Source organism: Sander lucioperca, chromosome 6 (assembly GCF_008315115.2).
Source record: "Sander lucioperca isolate FBNREF2018 chromosome 6, SLUC_FBN_1.2, whole genome shotgun sequence".
In the NCBI taxonomy this organism is placed as follows: Eukaryota; Metazoa; Chordata; class Actinopteri; order Perciformes; family Percidae; genus Sander; species Sander lucioperca.
In genome coordinates this window covers 41422099-41445467 of record NC_050178.1, presented here as the reverse complement: position 1 = coordinate 41445467, position 23369 = coordinate 41422099, and the positions used below count along the sequence as shown (strand labels likewise).

The 23369-nt window shown below is 43.0% G+C and overlaps 1 long non-coding RNA gene across 1 annotated transcript; it reads left to right on the top strand.

Moving 5' to 3' along the window:
* Positions 1-2746: 2746 nt before the first annotated feature.
* On the top strand, positions 2747-19789 carry LOC118495205. Its single transcript, XR_004897522.1, has 3 exons — positions 2747-2873; positions 10694-10703; positions 19231-19789. It is a non-coding gene; the product is annotated as an uncharacterized LOC118495205 (long non-coding RNA).
* Positions 19790-23369: the final 3580 nt, after the last annotated feature.

Below are 23369 nucleotides of genomic sequence, written 5' to 3'. Positions count from 1 at the left end.
TTTAAGTATAAAAGATTGGGTTGCATCAGCTGATTTCTGAATCAATTACTATGTTTGTGCATAAACTTCTTCTTGCTGGTTTCAAAGTAAATGCAGCTATGATTTGTTTTAAGTGAATATGTGCTTTTGTGGAATATGTTGGTTAAGAATGAGTGGATAATGTACGATTATGATAACCTAGCTAATGTTATTTGGTCGTGTAGTCCAACACAATGGGCTATGTGTTTGTATTTGAGGTATGTTGTTATAACTAGGTTTGAAGTTGGGCCAGGGCCAAGACAGGTTGGCCAATCAAAACTGTTCTTCACAACTGTGGTAGGCCAATCATTTTTTTCTTTCTGCATACAAGTTGACTTGCTGGTAGAACATCTCCTGCTGCTATATTCCGTTACATGTCCTCGAGAATAGGTGTGACCCTCCATCTTCAACAGGCTTTCAAATCTGCCGACAGTGAGTCGCGAGTAATCTCCCGGCTGGCATTTGTCATGGTGCCACTGAGTGTAAAAGCGCAAAAGGCGGAAGTATGTCCCTCTTTGGCTAATGTATTTTAAAGATGGAGGCGCAACATGGCTGCCTCAATTCGAGCGACTCGCTCGTATGTATTCTGCTTGATTCTGAATGATTCTGAATGGTAGATTCTACACTTACGAGAATACTTTGATTAGTTGGTAGAAGTAATTACACATGAATGAGCACATATTTGTGAAAGTACAAAGGGTTTTTTGCTAAGAATCAACTCAAGAAATTACACAATGTAGGTATAAGTTCAATGCAGGACTTTTACTTTGAACAGAGAACTTTTACAGTGGGGTATTAGTACTTCCACCACTGATGAGGGCGCATTGCATCATTTCAAATGACGCCTTGCAGAAGACCGCAGCTTGTTACTTTCAACTCAGCTTTGTACTGTACATCGTGGTCATATCCTGTGTGTTTCCACACAATCTGACCTATATTTTGGTTCAGAGCTTCTACACAATCACTAGAAAACAACTATCCAAGTTCGCATTCTGAAAGTCAATATGGACCAGCAGTGATTTAACAGGACTGTGTCACAAAGATGAATTTCGGTTGTATTCCATTCAATATGATAGATACTAGGGGTGGAAAAAAAATCTAAATAATCGTATGTATTGTGATTTTTTAACGATTTTAGAATCTATTCTTTTCCCTAGAATCGTGATTTTTTTCCCTTCTTTTTTAAACCAGTGATTGACCTTAATAATAAAGTGTTTATACGGTACCACCTACGGCGACTACATCATGTCCATTTCCAGCAAAACAGAACGAAAGCAGAAAATGCCATGTAATGTTCTTCTTTACAAATGAAATAAATGTCAGACTGACTGACTGACATGTGATGCGCATTCTTCTCAGAAAACAATTAGTTTTTAGAAATGTCTCATGATATATTGTCTCTAGAAGTGTATTATTCAACTTTTGTTTTTGTTAAAGAAGGAAATCGCAATCCTCAATACTATCGAATCGCAATACTTCTTCTAGAAATCGTGATACAAATCGAATCGGCAGCCATGTATCGTGAAAGAATCGGATCAGGACAAAAGCATCCCAGCCCTAATAGATACAGTAGGCCCTCCAACAAGTATTGTAATAGACGAGGCTGTCTCAAAAGATTGTTATTTGATATTTGTCAGCTCAAACTGTACAATCTGTGCTGAAAAACCAATTGCAAGAGTTTTTTAAAGCATACTGTGAAACATAAACCTCAGCACTCAGTCCTTATTTAACCTTTTACAGCAGTAAACAATGGAGCAAACCACTTATTTGGTGCCTATCAATCAATATGACATCGACCTCCACTCCAAGGGACTGAATTTCTCTTTGCCAACAGTGCTGTGTAGTTGTGGCTATAGCGATAATGATGGTTCATTTCAGAGTTGTGTATTTTTTGGCCAGACATCTGACTGAAAGAGCTCTGTGCCGTATTCCTATTGACGTGATTATGACAAAGCCGTTGAAGATGTCTAAATCCGACTCCGTGGCACACCCCAACCCACTGGAGCTCAGGCACCAGCTGTGGGAGCTCACAAATCTACGGGGAAGCACCACGATTACTCACCACATGAGCGAGCGTCGTCACACAGACATGATCAATGTAGGTTTCCGCAGTGAAGTCAGACGGAATTTCAACGCTGACCCCCATCTGTCTGCTCAGATCAAATCTCCCAATAAAAGTACAATGATAAAGGGTTTATTGAGCAGCAGCCTCAGTGCTCATAAAGTGGAACAGTAAATCTCTGTTGAAGAACTTTACCTCTTTTCTTCCAGCCGGTCTGTGGGAGGACTTTTTATTTTTCCGTTTACAGCTGCTGCATATTTTCTTTTTCCATTTTGTGCCAAAAGCTATACAGAATTTAGACAATCCAATGCCGTCTTGGAATATTTAACTTTAAATCCCCTTCATTTTGAATGGGCCATATATTGTAGAGAGGCGAAGTCCTTCCCCTTCCAGTTTCCCCAATGGGACCTTATTTGGAGGACAAAATATGTATGGTAGTCAGGCGAGAGAAAAATAGATTTTTGATTCCGTTTGAAAGATAATTTCCATTAATTTCAATGTTTTGAAGAAACAATTCACACATCCAGCAATTCTTATGTGCAGGTGCATTGGAAAATAGCACACACTTGGAACAACAAAGGAAAAATCCCACACTCTGCTCTTGCTGTAGCATCACCATTTATTAAAGAAATTTAACGTTTCTGTCCCTCTGGACCTTCATACAGTATCTGTGAGACTGAGAAGCTGTGGCCTTTAATCTGTTTTACAGTACTTAACTTGTGCCAAAAGCTTTACATTATTTGCTAAATGTAGCTGGACATGAGAACCTTCTGCCTAAAGCAACAAAATGGCAGTCTGCGTCGAGGCATAAACCTCTCAGTATATGTGCGCCTGCTCTACCCACTGAGCCAACCTGGCCACCCTTCATCAAGACTCTTGACTCTTGCTAAAGGTCCAGAATGTGATTCTACGGCAAGAGCAGAATGCAGGATTTTTTCTTTGTTCCAAATTCATTTCAATTTAAAAGATAATTTTTCAAGTCAAGAAAGTCACAGTATGATGTAGGTTTGTCATTTAGTTTTATGTGAAACCGCTTAGTGAACTAGGCTAACGTTACATCTCTCGTTTCACACAATACACGTCCTTACCTTGCTTGCTAGCTAGCCAGGTAACTTAGCCATGTTCCAGGCACAAATGTAATCTTACCTGATGTGTTTTATCCAATGACTCCTGGTCTTTTTTATCAGTCGGGAAGCACAAGAACTAGCAAGACCTGTTGCTTGTGTCACGTGTGAGTACATCCCGGTACGAAACACAACCGGTATCATAGCTTCAGCCCGAGAGAGAGTTTTAACGTCACGTAAAGGTACTTTATTGTCACATACACGTAGCGAAATTCATTCTCTGCATTTAACCCAACCCTCAAGGGAGCAGTGGGCAGCCAGCGCCCGGGGACCAACTCCAGATCTGAGCCAGTGCCTTGATCAAGGGCACTGACTGGAGAACCACGCAAACATGGGGAGAACATACAAACTCCACACAAAAAGGCCTGGAACGACCCTTCTTGCTGTGAGGTCACAGTGCTAACCATTGGGTCACCATGCTGCCACGTGCTCAACTTTTGAGTGTGTAGTCTATACAGTCGTATACTATTGTAAGTATACGACTACATATTTTCACAGTCGTATACTTACAATAGTTTCACGACAAACTGCAGCTTTCTTGACTTGCTAAATTATCTTTGAGTCTGAGCATACATGTTGAATGTGTGTGTGTGTGTGTGTGTGTGTGTGTGTGTGTGTGTGTGTGTGTGTGCACTTTAGAGGTATATAATGAGCCCACTTAACAGTGTTAACATGACTGACGGGTGCATTCAATTATTGATGAACCTCAGAGCCTTGAGAGGCTTGTAAAGCAGCTTCACGCGGAGGTCAGAAACTCAGCCTCTGATATCTGTCACAGCTCGCCCTCAGGGCCTGCTCTCGCTGCTTTCTGACACCATTTAGGAGTGACATGGCTGCCGCAGGTTTTATTTGGTTTTGAGTGTAGTTTCTTTATCGGCTCAATTGCGTTGTTTTTCAGCCTCAAGAGTAACAAACCGAATAATAATATAATATAATGTGAATAAATCCTTGATCTGCGCTGCTGTCTGTGTTGTTGTGGCTAATCTGCAGTTAGTCTCCTCCTGAATGCGCTGTCTTCTCTCCCTTAATGGGGAAGCATTACTTTATCGTTTAGGCTAATTACCGCTGAACAAATGGTTTCTCGCTGCCTGTCAGCCTGCAGTGTGTAATCATTCTTGACCTACTCACTGAACTCCATGTTTTCAGTATGTGAACTGTATAATATTCTCCCTGCTTAATTATTAATAGGACCAAACTGCGTGGGATGCGCCATCCATTTAATCTGTGCTCCTAATAACTGCGGTTGCACAGCCCAGTGAAGTCAGTGGGAAAGGGGGGGGATTAAGTGGAGCCAGGATAAAGGAATGGAACCTAAGTAGACTCCTTATTCAAATAAAAGTGTGGATAAAGCAGAAAATAGTTGGTGGAACACCAAACATCTTTTCCACATGTTGACACCATTTTTCTTCCTACCAAAAGGGTCATACGTAGACTCCTACCAAATTAGCATGTAGCGATCTGGTCCGAGCCCTGGACTTTTATCGTTTAAACGTTTATCGGCGTCTTTTATCAATGCTTTGGCTGTCTATATGGACGACGTTTCATTTCCGGGATTGTTCAGGTGCCGCCGGATGTCACTCATTTCGGCCGGATGTCCGTCACCTTCTGTTGTATTTGTGTTGGCGTTCTAAACTCCGGTCAATTTATGAGGACTATGGTTAACTGCTCCTCAGATTTCTGCAGGGATCTCTGCAAATCGAGACAGCCAGCTAGCTATCGATCGAATCTGGATTTTTTTGTTGCACGACTAAAACAACCTTTGAACGTACACATGTTCCACGAAAAAAAAAGTTCCTTCCCGAGGCTATTTTGTTCTGTCCGGCGCTTAGCGCCGCCCAACATGATTGTGATTGGTCTAAAGAAATGCCAATAAACCAGAGCACGTTTTTCTACCATCCCAGACCCTCCTCGACAGCGCTGTTGAGGAAGGTCTGGCGAGATGCAAGATGAATGCTTTGGTAATGAGTTTGATGTGTATTGAAGGTTTCAGTGTGGGACTTGTGACTTGTGATAGCTGATAAAGGTGCAAACTGATGGCTTTTTGATCGAAATTGCATTCTCAATAATTTATCTTCATAAAAAGAAATTCCAGAGAAATGTAACCCCCGACCGTTTATTTAATCTGTGCATTACAAAGAGTTTTAAATGAAATAGTAATAAATAAATGTGTATGATTGGGGACGGGGATCCTGGGCCTCTCACTGCTGGCCTGGTGTATCCGGTACCTTCTTCCCGACCTCAACAGGGAGAAAAGGCTGTTAGCCTGGTGGTTTCCATCTTTAATGATTCTCCTAGCCCTTTTCTTGTAACGCTTGGTGTAAATATCCTTTAGGCAGGGTAGGGCACCGCCTATTAACTTCAGCCGATCGGACCTCTCTCTGCAGGGCCTTGTGGTCATGTTCGGTGCTGTTTCCTTACAAGGAAGTGATGTTCCCCGTCAGGACGCTCTTAATGATGCAGGAGTAGAACATCCTCACTATTTGAGAGGGATACCTGGAATTTCCTCAGGCATTTGAGTTGAAATGGCCTCTGCCTTGCCTTTCTCACCACTGAGTCAGTATGCAACGTCCAGGTCTGACCCTTGCTAGACCCTCCTCTGCTAGACCTTCCTCCGCTAGACCTTCCTCCACAGGGATGCGGAGGAGGGTCTGGCTAGTCCACACAGCATTCCGGGATGGGAGAAAAAAGTGTTCTGGTTTATTGGCATTTCTTTAAACCAATCACAATCGTCATGGGCGACGCTAAGCAATTGGACAGGTAGTCCAGCTAGCAGTCTGGATTTACCCTGCAAAGATCTGAGGAGCAGTTAACCATAGTCCTCATAAATCCACCGGAGTTAAAAAATTCCAACACAGAGAAAGCGGAAGGTAACGGACATCCGGCCGAAAAAGAGGGACATCCGGCAGAATTTACGGCGGCAATGGAGCAATCCCAGAAGTGGAACGTTGTGGATATAGACTAGACAAGGTGCTTGAAGCTGTCCAGCCTCTCCACCAAGGACCTGTTGATATTAAGGAGGACGTAGTTCCTTCCCTGCTTCTTCACAAAGTCCACTATCAGCGCCTTAGTCTTGCTGACGTTCAGAAGTAGTCATGTCGTCAAGATTGTACATTTTCAGGAAAACTAAAAGCACAAACAGATGCATATTAAAGTATTGGGCATAGTAAAAGGTTTGGGAATGCCCAGATGACACATTTACCTTACACATTTACCTTAACAGTAATTTTACTTGTTTCTAGGAAGTTCCTTTATTTCTAAATCATGCTATCGTGTTATTGTGGCAGGGTTTTTTATAACCCTCTGCTGCTCATACCTACTCTGTTGTAAACAGGAAACCTGTCTATAGAATGTTGAAAGCAAGGAAGATGGAGATTTAACAAAATATCTGAGAACCCTCATGTTCAGCTGTTGTTTTGTGTCAAATTTGAATGAGTGTTTGAGTAGGAACACGCTGCTCTGAGTGATTAGTGCTTTACTCATTTGGACACAAAGTTTGTTTCACTGACAGGCCCTGGGATCGCTCTATCCGAGGAGCCAGCAATCATTCACCCTGCAAATCATGCACGAGGCTGACAGCTTGGCACGACTCCAAATGTGTGTTTCCATTTGGAAGCAATCCAAACAAAACCTTGAGTGCTCAGCCAAGCTCCTAATGAGCGATCCAGGGAGCTGGGGATAGGCTAACGTGAACTCATTCACTTGGACGACCCTGGGCTTGGGATCATTTTTTCCCTTGGATTTTAAATATCACAGATGAGAAGAAGGAATTCACTCCGAGGTCAAACTGTTCCTCTGAAATCTACTCTGTCACATCAACAACATTACTTAGCGCTAAAGTACACAATTTGACAGCTTTGCCGTTGAGTGTTCAAGGTATATAAGATAATGACGTGCTGAAAGCATTACTTTCACCTCTTTTTCCAACTTGTGCTGCTGGGGTACATTTGCATCCGCACCTCTGTTGTTGCTGCTGCTGCTTTTGCGGCTGCCAAATTAAATGCTAACAACACCCCCAAAAGCTGCAAATCTATCTCAAAGTGTCACTACAATACAACTCTAGTGTTTGCAGTCACGATCAGGGCATCAACTTGATCTTGCTGACAAATATTCAGTGACTGCTTTATTGTGAAAGAGTGAATAATGCAGGAGACTACCACCAAGTGCTGAGACAGAGACTGTTTGAAAGAGCAGCATTCACAGACTGACACACGAGGAGACTGTTTCGTAAAAAACACAGGAGGAGTGTTCAACATTATCTCCTCACAGATAACATAATCTGGGGTTTAAAGGGATTTCACCTGTCACTGCCTGTGAAGTTACTCATAACACCCTGATGTGTATCTGTGTACAGAGTCTAGACAGTGATTCGAAGGCGTATGATCTTCACGGAGGCAACGATGAACACATGCCACAGCTGCTGCCTGCGCTGCTGCAGCGCACCCAACAGCGACAGCTAATGAAGATGATGCAGAAAAAGAAGAAGAGGAGGAGGGAATTGAAATCTGAGCAGAGGTAAAACAAAGGTGCTTCTGCTGTGACATTTAATTCACAAGTGACTGTTTTTTATTGCACTTGTGTGATTGAAAGGTGCCTTAGCTGCTGCCTGATTATTTTCCGAAGCTTATATGTAGCAGTGAAAAGCCCTGTTCTTTGCAGCGGGGAGCATAATGAGATGTTGAGAGGAGATAGAGCGCAGTATGTATGAGCCCCAGTCTTATTTCAGGCTCCGGTGAGGATGGTTGTCTGGATTCAGGAGTGGGGGTTGGAAGAATGGGGGCATATGGGATGTTACAATCCTGTTGAAGATGTCAGTACCTACAAAGGCTGTGAGCTGTGCCAAGTGACGGCGCCCTGCTGCCAACTGGCGCGACCGGCACTGCATATTGAGCATCTCTCCTGCAGCGGCCCTTCGGAGTCAGCGAGCCAGTGAATCATTTATGTTCTCGCTCCAACAAGCTCCAACAACGCTTGTATGACACACATTTTGCAATGTACCGTAAGGAAATTTAGGAGCCAGACAAATATATCTGCAGAATGGAAATGCCTTAGCTCAGCTTTGTTTGCAGCAGTCATGGATTTTCTTTTTTGACTTCACCAGGCAGCCAAACAGCCTCCCTCTCTCTTCCCTCTCAGCCTCAGTCAGACTGATGTTTTCATAGTCTGATTGAGATGCAGGGGACTTACAGGCAAAAAAAAAAAAGCCCACTCTCTCTATCACCTCGCTACACCTCACCAAACCAGCCAAGACAGAATGGAGTGGAGGGGCTGTCTGTTGACTTAAAATATTTTTAAATTTCTTCTGCTCCTCTCATATATTTCATCAGCATTGGACCTCACCTCCATTCCTTGGAATTAATGGCTAGGATTTCTATGAATGTGAAAGCAGGCTGCTGTGCTGTTACACACATCTGCCGCTTCGTGCTGCCGTGGAAACAGGGAGGCAGCCGGCTACAGCAGATAGACCTTCAACCATTAATCCTTAACATACTCCTATATTAGTCAGTTAATTGAGTCTAGAGTTTATAATTCTTTATATTATTTTACATTTAGCTCTAGTTTGATTAATGTATTTCTGTAATATTTAATAGAGGCTTATAGTCTGTCTAGTGAGATATCTCTTTACTTTTTCACTTTCTTGCTGAGAGATGAGATAGATCTGAAGATCTATACCAGTCTTATGTCTCTGTTAAGTATGAAGCTGGAGCACACAGACTGGAAGCCGGGGTTAATAGCAATGATAAGATATCTAAAAATGATAATGTGTTGTCTAAAGCTGACACCGTCACACATTGCATCACACTTATATAATCTATATACAAACTGATGCGCATAAATTCCTGTGAGGGTGCCAGGCAACCAGCACAGTCTCAAGGAGGTCACTTGTCCCGCCCAAGAAATAGTTCCCAACAGTAACAACTTGTGGTGTTCAAACATTAGATTTAAACAGCCAATGGTACAACACGTGCCGGCAACTGAACCCTTAAAGGTGCTGTAGGTAGGATTGTGAAGATCCAGGACTTAGCCAAAAAATTTGAACATCAACAACTTCTCAATACCCCTTTCCGCTAAATCCCAAAACAGTCTTCTAAGCCCGTCCCCCCACAAGGGAGAATGAATGTGTGTGCATGAGCAGTGATTGACACGCAGTTAGACACCCCCCCTGGCCCTGACTGGTGCATCTGAACAGGGAGCGGTGGATTTTTGCAAATCCCACTACAGGCTGTAGGTGGAGCCAGAGGAGCCAGATTTTTTTTTTTTAAAATGACCTGCTTCATGTAGTTCTACTGGAACATAGGTTCAGTTTCAGCAAATATGACAGAAAGTTAGTTTTATAAGTCTTACCTACTGCACCTTTAATTACCCTTGCATTACCTGCCCAGCCTCTGGTACAATATCATACAATAATACAATTTCCCATCCCCATTTTAGTATAGTAATACTATAGTTATTCTAATCATGTAATTACTGTATCATACATGTATTATGCATTTACAGTAGGTCTTAAGGTAATGATGTAAAAACTTTCAATTTTAATGAACTTCTTTAATCAAAGTCCTTTAACTCTGATAAAAAAAAGATTAAATCAACGCATATGTCCTATGCTCATCTCATCAAAGTGTTCATTGTTAAATATACATCGTTTATGTTTTATTTTCTTCTTTTGGAATTTCCTTTTTCTCCTCCTTCTCTGACCAAGTGCTCAGATTTACCCACATGGAATATCCATGGATGCATTATTTTATTGAGTACTAGGTTAAAAGGGCAATTTGCTCGTAGGCCTGCTGGGAGATGTAGTCCCTTCTGTATTTCCTTGAACGCCTTCAAATGGAAACATTTGAGGGCTATCCTAACCAGGTGCAGGGGGCATTCTGCTTCTTAGTATGGAGGAGCTTGACACCGAGGTCTTTGTGTATCTCTATCTAACGCTGCCACTGAGTATGAGGCCAGCTATTAGCCTCCTCGCTCTCATTCTTTCAGACAGTCAGTACGTGAAGCTTGTTCATTCAGGAGTAGGTCAAAGGTAAATCAAGAGATTTGCTTAAAGGAGAATTCCGGCCAATTTTTACATTAATCTTGATCGCTATAGCTACGCGAGTACTTTCGATAGAAAAAACCCCGACCCGAATCGTAACGCGGAGAAGCTGCAGCTACATGTACAAGCGTCCCCTGAGCTAAAACGGCAGTGGTCGGGGCAAGTTTTAGAGTGCCTTTGTGCCTCTTAACAGACACAAAATGCAATTAATATGTCTGTGCCACATGAACAGGGCCCTTACATGTCAACAAGATGCGTTTTCAAATCAGACATTGTTTAAATTCACCTACCCTGGTCCTTGTATCGATCCTGCCGGTAGTTAGCTTGCCCTGCTAGCTGATAGCCGTTAGCTGCTAGCTGCCGTCCAGTGAGTGTATTCAGACAGGCTTCTGTGATAATCATCCCAATAACAATCCACGGAGCGGCGGTGGTGTGGCTATGTCCTCCAGAGGACAGGTCATGTCATGTCTTGAAGTTTATTCCCCCCTAAAATAAACAGTGGTGCGGTAGTAGCTTTTAGCTGCTAGCTGCCCTCCGGTGAGTGTGTACAGCCAGATAGCCGTTAGCTGCTAGCTGCCGTCCGGTGAGTGTATTCAGCCAGGCTCTTGTGATAATCATCCCAATAATAATCCACAGAACGGCGATGGTGTTGCTATGTCCTCCAGTTACTGAAGGCTAGCTTTAGCTTGTGCTTGGAACAGCAAGTTCATCTGCCTGTTTCCCCTCTGTCTGTCTCGTTCTTTCCAACAAAAGTTCTTTGTCTGTATACTCGGGTTTGAATAAATAAGGACGACCATCAAACTCAAAAGGCTTTCCCGTGTGTTGTATATCTGCTATATTCTCCATAGTTACGTTACTCCAAGCTTCTTCCCTTATAAACAACTCCGCTCTTCACACACTACTGTTTACCTTTTCCTGCTACAACTGAATTCCCAGGAGACAGCGCGATGCTATCCAGAACATCCACCAGACCACTGGGCGCTCCGTGGATTGTTAATGGGATGATTATCACAGAAGCCTGGCTGAATACACTCACCGGACGGCAGCTAGCATCTAACGGCTATCTGGCTGTACACACTCACCGGAGGGCAGCTAGCAGCTAACAGCTACTACCGCACTACTGTTTTTTTAGGGGAGAATAAACTTCAAGACGTGACATGACCTGTCCTCTGGAGGACATAGCCACACCACCGCCGCTCCATGGATTGTTATTGGTATGATTATCACAGAAGCCTGTCTGATTACACTCACCGGACGGCAGCTAGCGGCTAACAGCTATTCATGTTGCACAGACATATTAATTGCATTTTGTGTCTGTTAAGAGGCACAAAGGCACACTAAAACTTGCCCCGACCACTGCCGTTTTAGCTCAGGGGACGCTTGTACATGTAGCTGCAGCTTCTCCGTGTTACCTGCACTGATTCGGGTCGGGGTTTTTTTCTATCGAAGGTACTCGCGTAGCTATAGCGATCAAGATTAACGTAAAAATTGGCCGGAATTCTCCTTTAATGGCTTTTTTTCAGTACGGTTTGAAACAATGCCAGCACTAGTGAAGTCACTGCTCTTAACCATACTAATAATCCCTTTGACATGTTAATAAGAGTCTAATGCATTATTCTTAGGCCAACTAAGACTCGTCTCTTGCCGAGACGAGTTAAGGTCGTGACACACTAACCCGATAATCGGCCGTCGGACAGTCTGGCGAGGTCAGTGACTCGAGTCTGTTCGGTGTGTTCCGTGCCGTTGTCCGTCCAAGGGGCCGTCGGCCTTCATTTTGGCCGATTTGACATAATCGGAAGGCGGGCACTGCCGGCAGTCGGACTCAAATGACCAATCTGATTGGTAGAGTGCTAACCTGGAAACAAGGAGCGGGATGGGCGTGACTAGAGTCTCTCAAAATCTGACGAAAATCTTTTAAACTGACCTTTGTCGATCTGAAATGAAGACAGATTCAGCAGCTGCACGGCCTATTTCTCTCTTCAAATGTTTTCAGAAACACGTTTCGATGAACTATTTTAGTAAAATATGAGATTGTATTCAGAACAAGCTGCCATGACAGTCTGACTTTGAATTTCCGGAGAAACCAGACCCACTTGACGCGTTCGTCCAATCAGCTGTTTTCATTTTTGGGCGACAATACAGATTAGCGCCTCCTGCTGTTATGGAGACGTATTACGTCTTGTCGCTTTGGTGTGTTCCGACGCACTTTTTTGACCAACTCAGGGAGACTGATCAGTCCAACTGCCTTTTCTGCCGACGGTCGGCCGTCTGGTTGGTGTGTCACGACCTTTAGACTTACTGATCCTCACACTGACTGGTGCTTGAATATTGGTCCCCATCCGAGCCCTTTGGCATATGCTTTCCCAAGAAGGCTTAGTATGATCCCTGAATCCTGGAGGAGCCTGGCAACCCTGCAAAGCAAACTTGTCCATTGTTGCTGGTCTACAGATAAAGAGGCACTGTCAGTTTTCCTTAGCACATTTTCTCTTTCTTTATGTATGACCATGTTGTGTCTTACAACATTTACTTAAATGAATATTGTCTTAACATCATTCGAAAATGTACTGGATAACTAGTAAAGAGACAAACTGAAATGTTGTGGCTTTTTAGACGTTGAGTTGTGTGTGTGTGTGTGTGTGTGTGTGTGTGTGTGTGTGTGTGTGTGTGTGTGTGTGTGCCTGCGTGTGCCTTTGTGTCTGTGTTTTGGCCATTGATAAAGAGATAAACATATGCATACCCAGATAGAATACCTGACAGAAGGGGAGTTTTCCTTGAACGTGACTTTGTTGGCAGATTTCTGCCCATTGAGCTTCCAAGGAGGATGCACACAGACACAGGAAAGGCTCAATCATTTAAATACTGCATATCTGTTTCGCCGCCAACTGGAAATACAGGCTCCTTTTCGCCCGCACAACAGGAGAGCTGGAAACACATTCACTTGGGCGTAGTCTGCAACCAGAGCCAGATTCTCCATGCACTATTAGCAACGAGCAAGCCCCAATAAACAGTATGATTTACTGAAGTGTAAACTTTCATAAATAAATGCCCTATTGATTGATGAACATGTTTCTACAAAGTAATTAACTGTAAAACTCGCACTGGGTCAGTCCACCTTTGACAAAATCAGGGAGTATAACTGAACAAACTGTTATCTGTGTGTGTGTGTGTGTGTGTGTGTGTGTGTGTGTGTGTGCGTGTGTGCGTACCTGCCTTCCTGCGTTCCTGCCTGCCTGCCTGGGTGTGTGCGTACGTGTGTGCGTGCCTGCCTGTCTGCCTGCCTGCCTGCCTGGGTGTGTGCGTGCCTGCCTGCCTGCCTGCCTGCGTGCCTGCCTGCCTGCCTGCCTGCGTGTCTACCTGCCTGCCTGCGTGTCTACCTGCCTGCCTGCCTGCCTGCCTGCGTGTCTACCTGCCTGCCTGCCTGGCTGCCTGCCTGCGTGTCTACCTGCCTGCCTGCCTGCCTGCCTGCCTGCCTGCCTGCCTGCCTGGCTGCCTGCCCGCGTGTCTACCTGCCTGCCTGCCTGGCTGCCTGCCTGCGTGTCTACCTGCCTGCCTGCCTGCCTGCGTGCGTGCATGTTTGCACTTGGCCAGTCTCTAGCAATGTGGACTTAGTATGTAATCTTAGAGGGTCATTTTTATTGAAAGTTCCAGTATTCCCATCTCTCTCATTTCGTCAGCCAGTAATTTTCTTGAACCATATCACTGGTGTCAGGTGAAAATATCTTGTATCTCCAAGATAATGACTCGCCAGGTTCCATGTTGTTCTGGATGACGCAGCAGTTTGGACTTTATAAAGCATTTTGAAAGGGTTTGTTAGCTCAAGGAGATAGAAGATTGTATTAGTCATTGCAAAAACGGAATTTTAGCTAATCTCAAAGTGTGAAAATTATCAAAATTAGAGATGGAAATTGGCTGTTCTGGAGCATTTGATCATATCGTGCAGTCTTCTTGAGCAGATGGAGTTGCCAAGTTGCCATGTAGATGTTCAAATAATTTTTTTTTAACACTATAAGGAACATAGAATTTGAGTTAATTTAATTCATTAATTTCTGTTTCATAACGGATAAAGTGGAGATACAAAGTTTTCATGTGGACTCTTTGCTCTAATAACATACAGTACATTTTAAACCCAACATTCCATATGGATTACTTTAGCATTTAGATTCCATAAGAACTAAAGGGAAATAGCTGTTGTTTTGGCAGACAAGCAGTAATCCAATCTCAGTGAATTTGAACCAGACACTATGGTAAGAGATGCTTCTCCACAATGAGAGAAGAAAAAAAAATCCTCAGCTGCTTTTCTTCGGGCATGATGTCGATACATAGGACTATTGATTTAAGTCCACAGGCTTTAAAATAATCACCACCCTCCACAGATTGATGAAGACTAGTAAAAACTTTATGATGTGAGATAAAACAAAGGCAGATAAAAACACACACAGCAGGAAAAGAAAGAGCAGCCTTTTCAATTTTTTTTATAGTCCAACTCTGCCATCTTGTGGTTAAACTAGTAGTAAAAAGAAGAGTTTCCCTTGAATTCCAGCCTTGCTTCTGAGCTATAAACCATTTTTGAATCCCAGAAAAAATCGATGCTGCAGCCTGGTTATTCCCTGAGCACTGGAACCTGTTGTGACAGCAGCCCTGATCCCAGTCAATTAGGCCATTGATTGAGTTGTCAAGGGTGGAGGGGAGTGATGATATGATGCGATCAGTGGTGACACCCAGTGGTAATGTGTCGCTCCTGGTGCTTGCTGCTCCATCCAGCTCATTTGGCCCCTGCATCTCCCTCCACTTAATCAGATATGACAAGCTCCCCGGGCCTCCACTTACAAAACAATCACAGGCGTCCGGCCGACTCATCGCACCCGAGTCCGTCGTCCTGTTGAACGTTTGCCATTAAGGGGATGATGTGTGGCCTCTTTGCTCATTTGAGCTCTCCTCCTAATTGTAAACACATTATTCTCAAGACAGCCTTGGAAATCCAGCAGATGTCTAATTGGCGTGTTAATTATCATTATGTGCCACTTATTAGTCTGTCGACAGCACTCTGGCACAAACCAGAGCTGCTGTCAGATGGCGCAGTTTTTCCAGCGGCATTTTTTAGGCTCCCCAAACTCGCTGAATCAAATCATGCCTCATCATCAAACCTTAATATCAAAGAGGCTGTGAATATTTGAGCAACTCTAGAAAAGATTTTTTTTAAAACACTGTTAGAGTGCCATTGGTTATAAAAATGAGTCCTCAAGTCTGTCTCGGTGTGACAGAGCATGTTATTAGAAGTCATCTCTCCGGTTCAGCACCAGCCTGACAGGCACTCTACTGTTCAGGACGGGGTTTTGTCTTCAGATGAGAGTCGAGCATCAGACACTGCAGGCTTCTGTCTGTAGGAGGCTCTGTCATACTGTCCTTTTTCTCACCAGTAGAGGAAGTGCCATTTTACCTTCTGTCTCTCTCCTGTTCCTGGAAATATCAGAACTACAGCTGGCCTCATATAAACAGTCCAAAAAGGTCAAAATAGGCTTGCAGTGATGTTGCGTTGTACGTAATTTTCTAAACGTGATATAACTATAAGAGGTAATTCTGCAGAGATTTCTCAACCCCAATGTTTCCAACATGAACCTGTCATACCGCATGCTGGTAAATACAGTCAACACAAAACCACACTACTTTGTATTGTCGTTACAAAAAGGTAGATCTCATTTTAGGGAAGACATTTTGACTTTTCACAGTAGGAAAAGCACAGGTGTAAATAATCAAGTTAATGATGGCTGAATTCCATTTAACTACTTTGATTTCAGGGTTCTCTGGTCTTCATGTGTTTTAGTGTTTTGACCTGGTCACTTGACCCCACTTTTGCCTGCAGTCTGAATGTTGCCTAAGTTTCTTCAATCAGTTATCCAGGCTTCCCCTTTAATTTGTCATCCATTTGCGCTGCTTGGATAATAATATTATGAACCCCTATAGCTTTTCCTCTAGCACCAATCAGCTCAAATGTTTTTATGTGTGTAATATTTTGGTTTATGACCAACTATGTGTAAAACTCATGCCATTTCCATCACCCTCGGTGCTAATTAGCAATTATTAGAATGCTAAAGATGATGAACACTGCAAACATTATACCTGCTCTTTGGCCTGTTACATGCTTTTGTCATCCTAATTTTCCATATTGTAATTTTGCTATGTTGGGCTATATAAATAGCAGTGACTTGACTTATTAACTTTAACTCTTTGTATTACATCAGTATTTCAAAATTCACAGTAAGAACCCACCGTTAACATGCTATTGCTGTTCCTAAAATAACTGAGGAATAACTCTACTGTTTTACGCCTTAGTTATCGTAACTGATATGTATTGAATTTTAAATGTAGGCTCTCAAAAAGCCATTATGTCATGCAACAGATTAAACACTGTAATTTGTCCTCTGACATGAAATAGTGGGTCTAACTTTAGCGCATGCAGCTTTCTAAAACCCCTAAGATGGTATCTCCTCCATTTAACAGACAGATATTTATAGGAGAGCCATCTGAATAATTGATCTGGAAGTTGAAGTGGCCGACCACTGCGTCACGAGGCCACAAAGAAAAGCCTGATAGCTGTGCCGGATGGAACATAGACTGTAAATAAAGAGGGATGGAGTTACTGGAGCAGAAGTTCCTGACAAAGACGGAGGAGTGAGTGCAGCACTCTGCTCCGCTCTCCGCTGCTCAGCTGACAGCTATTTGGAGCTTGTGGTTGACTCCTTACGTTCTTTATTATTCTCCCCTGTGTGTGCGAAAGGTCACAGTCACTGTTCTGGAGCGTAATTTCATTTAACCACATTATTGCAAATGTTTAAACTCTGGCACATACATTTGCACACATTTGCACATATTAAGTTTGCAGAAGGAGGAATTCTAAACGAGTCAAACATTTATGCAACATGCAACTGCATAGAGAGTATATTCCCACGACAGTCCAAAGACAAAACACTTAACTGTTTCGTGGTGATCATCCTTTTCTTGTGTTGTATCACTGTATAATACAACCTCCTTTATAGCAACTCATCACTTGTGGCCCCTTTCGTTTTGCGCTAATAAGATCCACTTCAGCTTTAATGAACATAAGCAACAAGGTTGTGTAATTGGTGAACATAGCATCATCGTCGTGTGCAGCAAGAAATTGAAAAGTCATAAAAATGTCACATGAATATTCAGATGAGATGGACAACAGCTCTTCCCTTCCACATCATCCTAATTACGGGGATATGTTAATTGGGCATCTGTTGCCCGGAGTCAAATTCATCTTTTTCTGTCTCTTCGCCATTCTTCCTGCTTCTCTCTCACCCTGTGTTTGTCCTTGCTTTCTGCCCGTCTGACTGGCTGAACTGCCTCTGAGGTGGAATCAGCCACCACCAGCATTAGAAATGTGCACACACACACACACACACACACACACACACACACACACACACACACACACACACATACACACACACACACACACACACACACACACACACACATACATGCATGGAAACTACATAAGCAGCTGCCACACTTATGCGCTCATCTCATGCATGATAATTTGTGCGATCGGCAAGATGTACGCATGTGAATGCCACATATGCAAAATTTTCAGGGAGTAAATATGCCAAACACCGGCTGCTGTTCCTCTCTTCGATGTGGATATAACATAGGACACCGCCATTAGGTGGTTGCTTTTATTCAAAGTGCCTCGCCGTTCTGTGAGAGCTTGAATTTTTAGCGTGGCAGCGAATCAAACATTTAATCCTGGCTGGCAGTGTTGTTGCCAGGCAGGGAACTATACTGTCTAGTAAAGGCTAGTGTAGAAGAGGTTGCTTGAGGATCAATGTTGGAGCGTTATGTCAGGTGGAATTTAACAGAGAAAGTGAGTGCTTGACTGTCACTTGGTGATAAATGTTTAAAAAGCTCTTCAGTTCCTCCCATCATGCCTCGGGCTGGGAGGATGTGATCCAGGTCTGTGTAGCAGCTACAAAGGAGCTTTTTCATCTCCTCTCATGAACCCCACTGTGACAGACTGAAAGCATTCAAACACAACCTCAGGTACAAGTTCCTGTCATTATTTGGTTAGTCTCACTTTGCCAGACCTTCCTCCACAGCGCTGCGGAGGAGGGTCTGGCTAGTCCATACAGCATTCCTCCGATGGGAGAAAAAACGCGCTCTGGTTTATTGGCATTTCTTCAAACCAATCACAATCGTCTTGGGTGGTGCTGAGTGCCGGACAGAGCCACCGTGCCGCTGCAAAATAGCCTCGGGAGGGAACTTGTTTTGGTGGAACGTGTGTACGTTCAAAAGTTGTTTTAGTCGTACAACAGAAACCTCAGATTGGACAGGTAGTCTAGCTAGCTGTCTAAAGGTGAGAGAGGCAGTGTAACCCAGAGGTAAAATGGGCAATAAATAGAATAAATGTATAAATAAATAAGTCCTGGGTGAAATAAATATGCAATAAATATTTTGCTAATTATATACAAGCGATTATACAATACATGTGAAAACTATATAAGTATAAATAAATGCTTTATGTTGAAAGGATCGCTTGTAAACATTGATATCATCCAATACGAGGGCATAGACTTATAGGCTAATGCCACAATAACAATGAGTGTTACTACACCCTAGCCAATAGAGTGTTTAGACCCGCCTCTCAGCCGTTCGCGCTGGTGAGGGAGATCTGAAGTGACGCCAGTGTAGCTAAATCATCGTAGCGGTACATTAATTATAAATTTTTGTAAGTATTGATATTCGATTCTGTGACTGTTGACTGTAACTAATTGTGTGAAACACTCGAGAGAGTCTAATCCAGAGGGCATGCTCAAGCTAATGTGCTTCCTCTTTGCACTGGTCAGGTTTTTTTAGGGAGATTCAGAGTTTGAGAGATCGCGGTCTGGTGGAGTCTAGACCGGCGTTGGAAATACTCAGAGACCTTGGAGAAACTGTTCCAGACTGGATGGCGAGCCAAGCCCCACTTGATTAAGAGCCCAGTTGTAGCCAGGAGGTGGCAACCTAGAGACCTCAAGCCAGAGAATCTTGATCTATTACCCCCTTGGCCAAGGGGTCAGGTATAACTTAGTGCACACTGACACTTGTTTCCTTGGAGGAGGACAATTACCCTGTGCATTGATCCACTATCGATGACTTGTGGAATTGTGAACATTATTTTAACAGACCCGGGTCAAAATTTATTTTGAGTGCACTCGTAATTGAACTGAACATTCATTATTTTGATACTTTGTAATTTTTTTACTTTCGTACAGGGGATCCCACTTTTCACTTCACTACAATTGTGATACATAATTGTTACTGTATTTGTGCTATTTACCTTGTTACGCATCGCATTCAATACATGCAGTTAAACTTTCTTCTGTGCCTTGTGTTGTTCTTTCACTGTGGTAATCCAATCTTTTGGCTTCAGCGAGCAAACCTATAATCTTCTGACCTGGCCCAATTCCAAACATCTAGATACCTTGAATATTTATAACTATCAGGCAAATTTGGTGGTTATCCATATAGAAGTGGCCAGCCATTGAGTAGCTGGTTACAGGCTGTCCTTGAGAAATCTTGTTCTCGGAGCTTTGCTACAACACTATGAATCTTAAATCCCCATGCTCTTGTAGACTTTACGTCTCTAAATTGAATGTACTGTTGTGTCCTATGCTTAATATTATAACCAAAAAGCCACGAATCTATCTAGAAATATGTCAGAATTAGCCAGCCAGGTTTTCATCTGTAGCCCTGTAGCAAGATAATATAGTAATAATCTGGAAACTATACATCCAATTAAATGTCTGTGTTGCTGCCCTTCCTGCACAAAAGCAATTCAGTCTATAGCTACTTTATAAAACACTTTATCCTGCACACACTGTTTCTGGTAGGACTTTCTGAGCGAACTGGCACATTATCAGAATCCTAAGCATCCAAGAACGTGTTGGTTGCAAAAGCAGCATAACTAAAAACATATAGATTGTCATCAACAGAAAAACTGTAGGAAAATAACAGCTGTCAGCATCGGTCACACAGGTAACCTCTGCAGAGTGCTTGCAAAAACACCCTAGCAATGAGCATTCAGCACCAACGACAAGGACAAAATATAGAAAAATGATTGGATCACTCAGCAAAGTACTATTACAATTGCAATACGATCCTAGTAAACATAACATCATGGCAGAGAATAGAGGGAAAGAGTCAGGGCTGTACTTACAGTAGGCACAGTGGTGCTAAATGCTAATGTCAGGATGCTTACAGCGACCATTCTTTTTTAAAGATTATTTTTGGGCCTTTTTCTGCCTCTATTGGATAGGACAGCTAGGTGAGAAAGAGGGGGAAGACATGCAGGAGATTGTCACAGGTTGGATGCGTCGAGGCATAAACCTCTCAGTATACGTGCGCCTGCACTACCACCAACCAACCCGGGCACACAGCGACCATTCTTACATGTGAATGTTTAGCAGGTATAATGTAAACCACGTTGGCTGTCTTAGTTTAGCGTGTTACCATGCTGTCCTATGCTAATTACCACTAACACAAAGTACAGCTGAGGCTCATAGGAGCTGCTAGCGTGGCAAAACACAAATAAATACACTGAGTCACATAGGGAGACATGCAGTGCTTAAATTGTAAATCAGAGAGGCTGCTGATCCAGCAGATCGGAAAGAGAAAATAAAGAGTCACAGAACACATCAAAACCACAGTGCCTGGTGCACAAACACATCTCCTGCTGTGCTGAAACTCAACAAGAATTACATTATTAACAACACATTGTGTAGCACAGCGGTGGAAAATATTGTCAGCCATAGTAAACAATATACCCACAACGGGGGGAATTATAATTGACCATACTCATTTTGCCACACAGCACGAACAGCCACTAGCAGTGGTGTTTACAATAATATGCCAAAACATTACATGCACACATCATGCTCACAACGACGGGGCTTACACATCTTCATACTCAATTCACCATTTCACAGCACACACACCCACTTGCTTAGCTGTGGGGATAGTCTCGCATTGTCAGACCTTCCTCCACAGCACTGTGGAGCGGAGGAGGGTCTGGCTAGTCCACACAGCATTCCGGGATGGGAGAAAAACATGCTCTGGTTTATTGGCATTTCTTTAAACCAATCACAATCGTCATGGGCGGCGCTAATGGGAGCCTCTGTAAAATAGCCTCAGGAAGGAACTTGTTTTGGTGGAACATGTGTACGTTCAAAGGTTGTTTTAGTCGTGCAACAGAAAACTCAGATTGGACAGATAGTCTAGCTAGCTGTCTAGATTTACAACAGGTTCTCACTCCCATCTCGTAAAATACGGATGCTTTGTCAGGTGCCTTTGTCGTTGTTATTGACCCTGAAAGTCTCCTTTAGCGTCATATAATGTGCTTTAACTAAACGCGCTTGGTCGGGACTATTGGCGTCCCTTTTGATGTAGTTATGTTAAGGAAAAGGTCGTGGGTGGGCTTATGTTTCCGTGACTCGCTGGAATGGGACGGTTGGGTTTAGGAAAGTGTCGTGGGTGGGCTTACGTTTCCGTGACACAAGGGAAGAACAGGACGGTTAAAGAAGAAAGCGACTTTAGGAAACGTGACAAGCGGGACACCAACCCTGGTCTCCTGGGTGAAAGTCCTGTGTTTGACCCATCCACCACCCCGACCAACCTCCCTACGCAGAATTTCGGCCTTACATCCTACTCGCTAAAACCCGTGTAGCTGCCTGCTCTCTACGGCGGCACCGGACCAACCCCGGATATGGAACGTTGTGGATATAGACGATTACCCTCTTAATCAATCATCAAAACTACACAGCAGAGAATAGTAATAAAAAAGGATGCTTACCTTTCTGTTTATTGTCCAAAACAATTCAATTCGTAGCAATGTTAGCTCACATGCACAAAACTCACATGCTTCAGGCGTGACCTGCGTGATTGACATCTCTCTCTTATTATAAAAAAAACAGTTTAAAATGCATCCAAAATAGGCAAACAAGCGACAATTAACTTCACTAGGGAACAAAAAAGAATGACAGAACAAATATTACAAAAAATGTACAATGGAGGTGCCTTTTAATCAAATAAGTGCCAGTCCAAATCTGGGAATTCCTGATCATGTTCCGGCAAGATGTGGAACAAATTAAGCCCTGGAAACACGACAATATTGATTCAGACAGACTAGATGCAAGCTTCCATTAAAGCGTGCAGGATGGGAAAAACATTATATGTGAGTGGGGCAAAGCAACAAATACGCTACATAAAACCAGTGACAGAAAAATAACACGTCTCCACAGTAGGTTAGAAGAAAGAGGAGCAGATGTGAGTCATATGCAACAAAAAATCTTGGGAAAAAGTTTCTTTTGATGAACACAGTAAGCATAGCTGGACTTAAGCAAACAGAAAAAGTGACCACAGACGCACATCAGGTTTCACACTGAGCTGTTCTTTCATCTTGTGCTGCACTCACCACACAAACCTCCAGAGGACGTAGGGAATCTCTTCGCATCTGATTTTCCCCTCTCGCAGTGAAATGTGAAGCCGGGATGCTGAATATCACAGAGGGCCAGTTGTTGGCACAACACCAGTCAGAGACGTGCTGTGCAAGGGATTGTAGTCATGCCTTCTGGTCATTTCTCTGTTATCTACACCACTTTACAGTCCAGGAGATGGAAATCAGCCAAGAACAATGTAATCACACACTAAAGGCAAGAGCAGGAGGTTGATCCAATAAAGAGAAGTTCAAGCTCCAAGAATATGTAAAAACAATTCCCACAATATTTGAGAAGATATGGCAGAACTTGATTCACATTAGTTATTAGTGTGGGAACATGCACTTAAAGTACATCCTCTCTCTACTCAGTTTGAAATTTTTATTTCAATTTGTTCCCCTTTGCCAGAATGAAACCTCCCCTTCTTTCATGGTCTCCTCTCTATTCAAGTATAGCAGAAACGCCTGGCCTACTTTAAATCAGAAAAACTGGAAGGTTAGCTGTCTTCCCTAATGTCGTTCATTAATTACATTTCATTATTACAAAGATAATGCTAGGTAACTATCTTAAATCTCATATTATGCTTTTTGGCTTTTTCCCTTTCCTTTACTGTGTTGTATATCTTTTTTGTGGTTTACAAA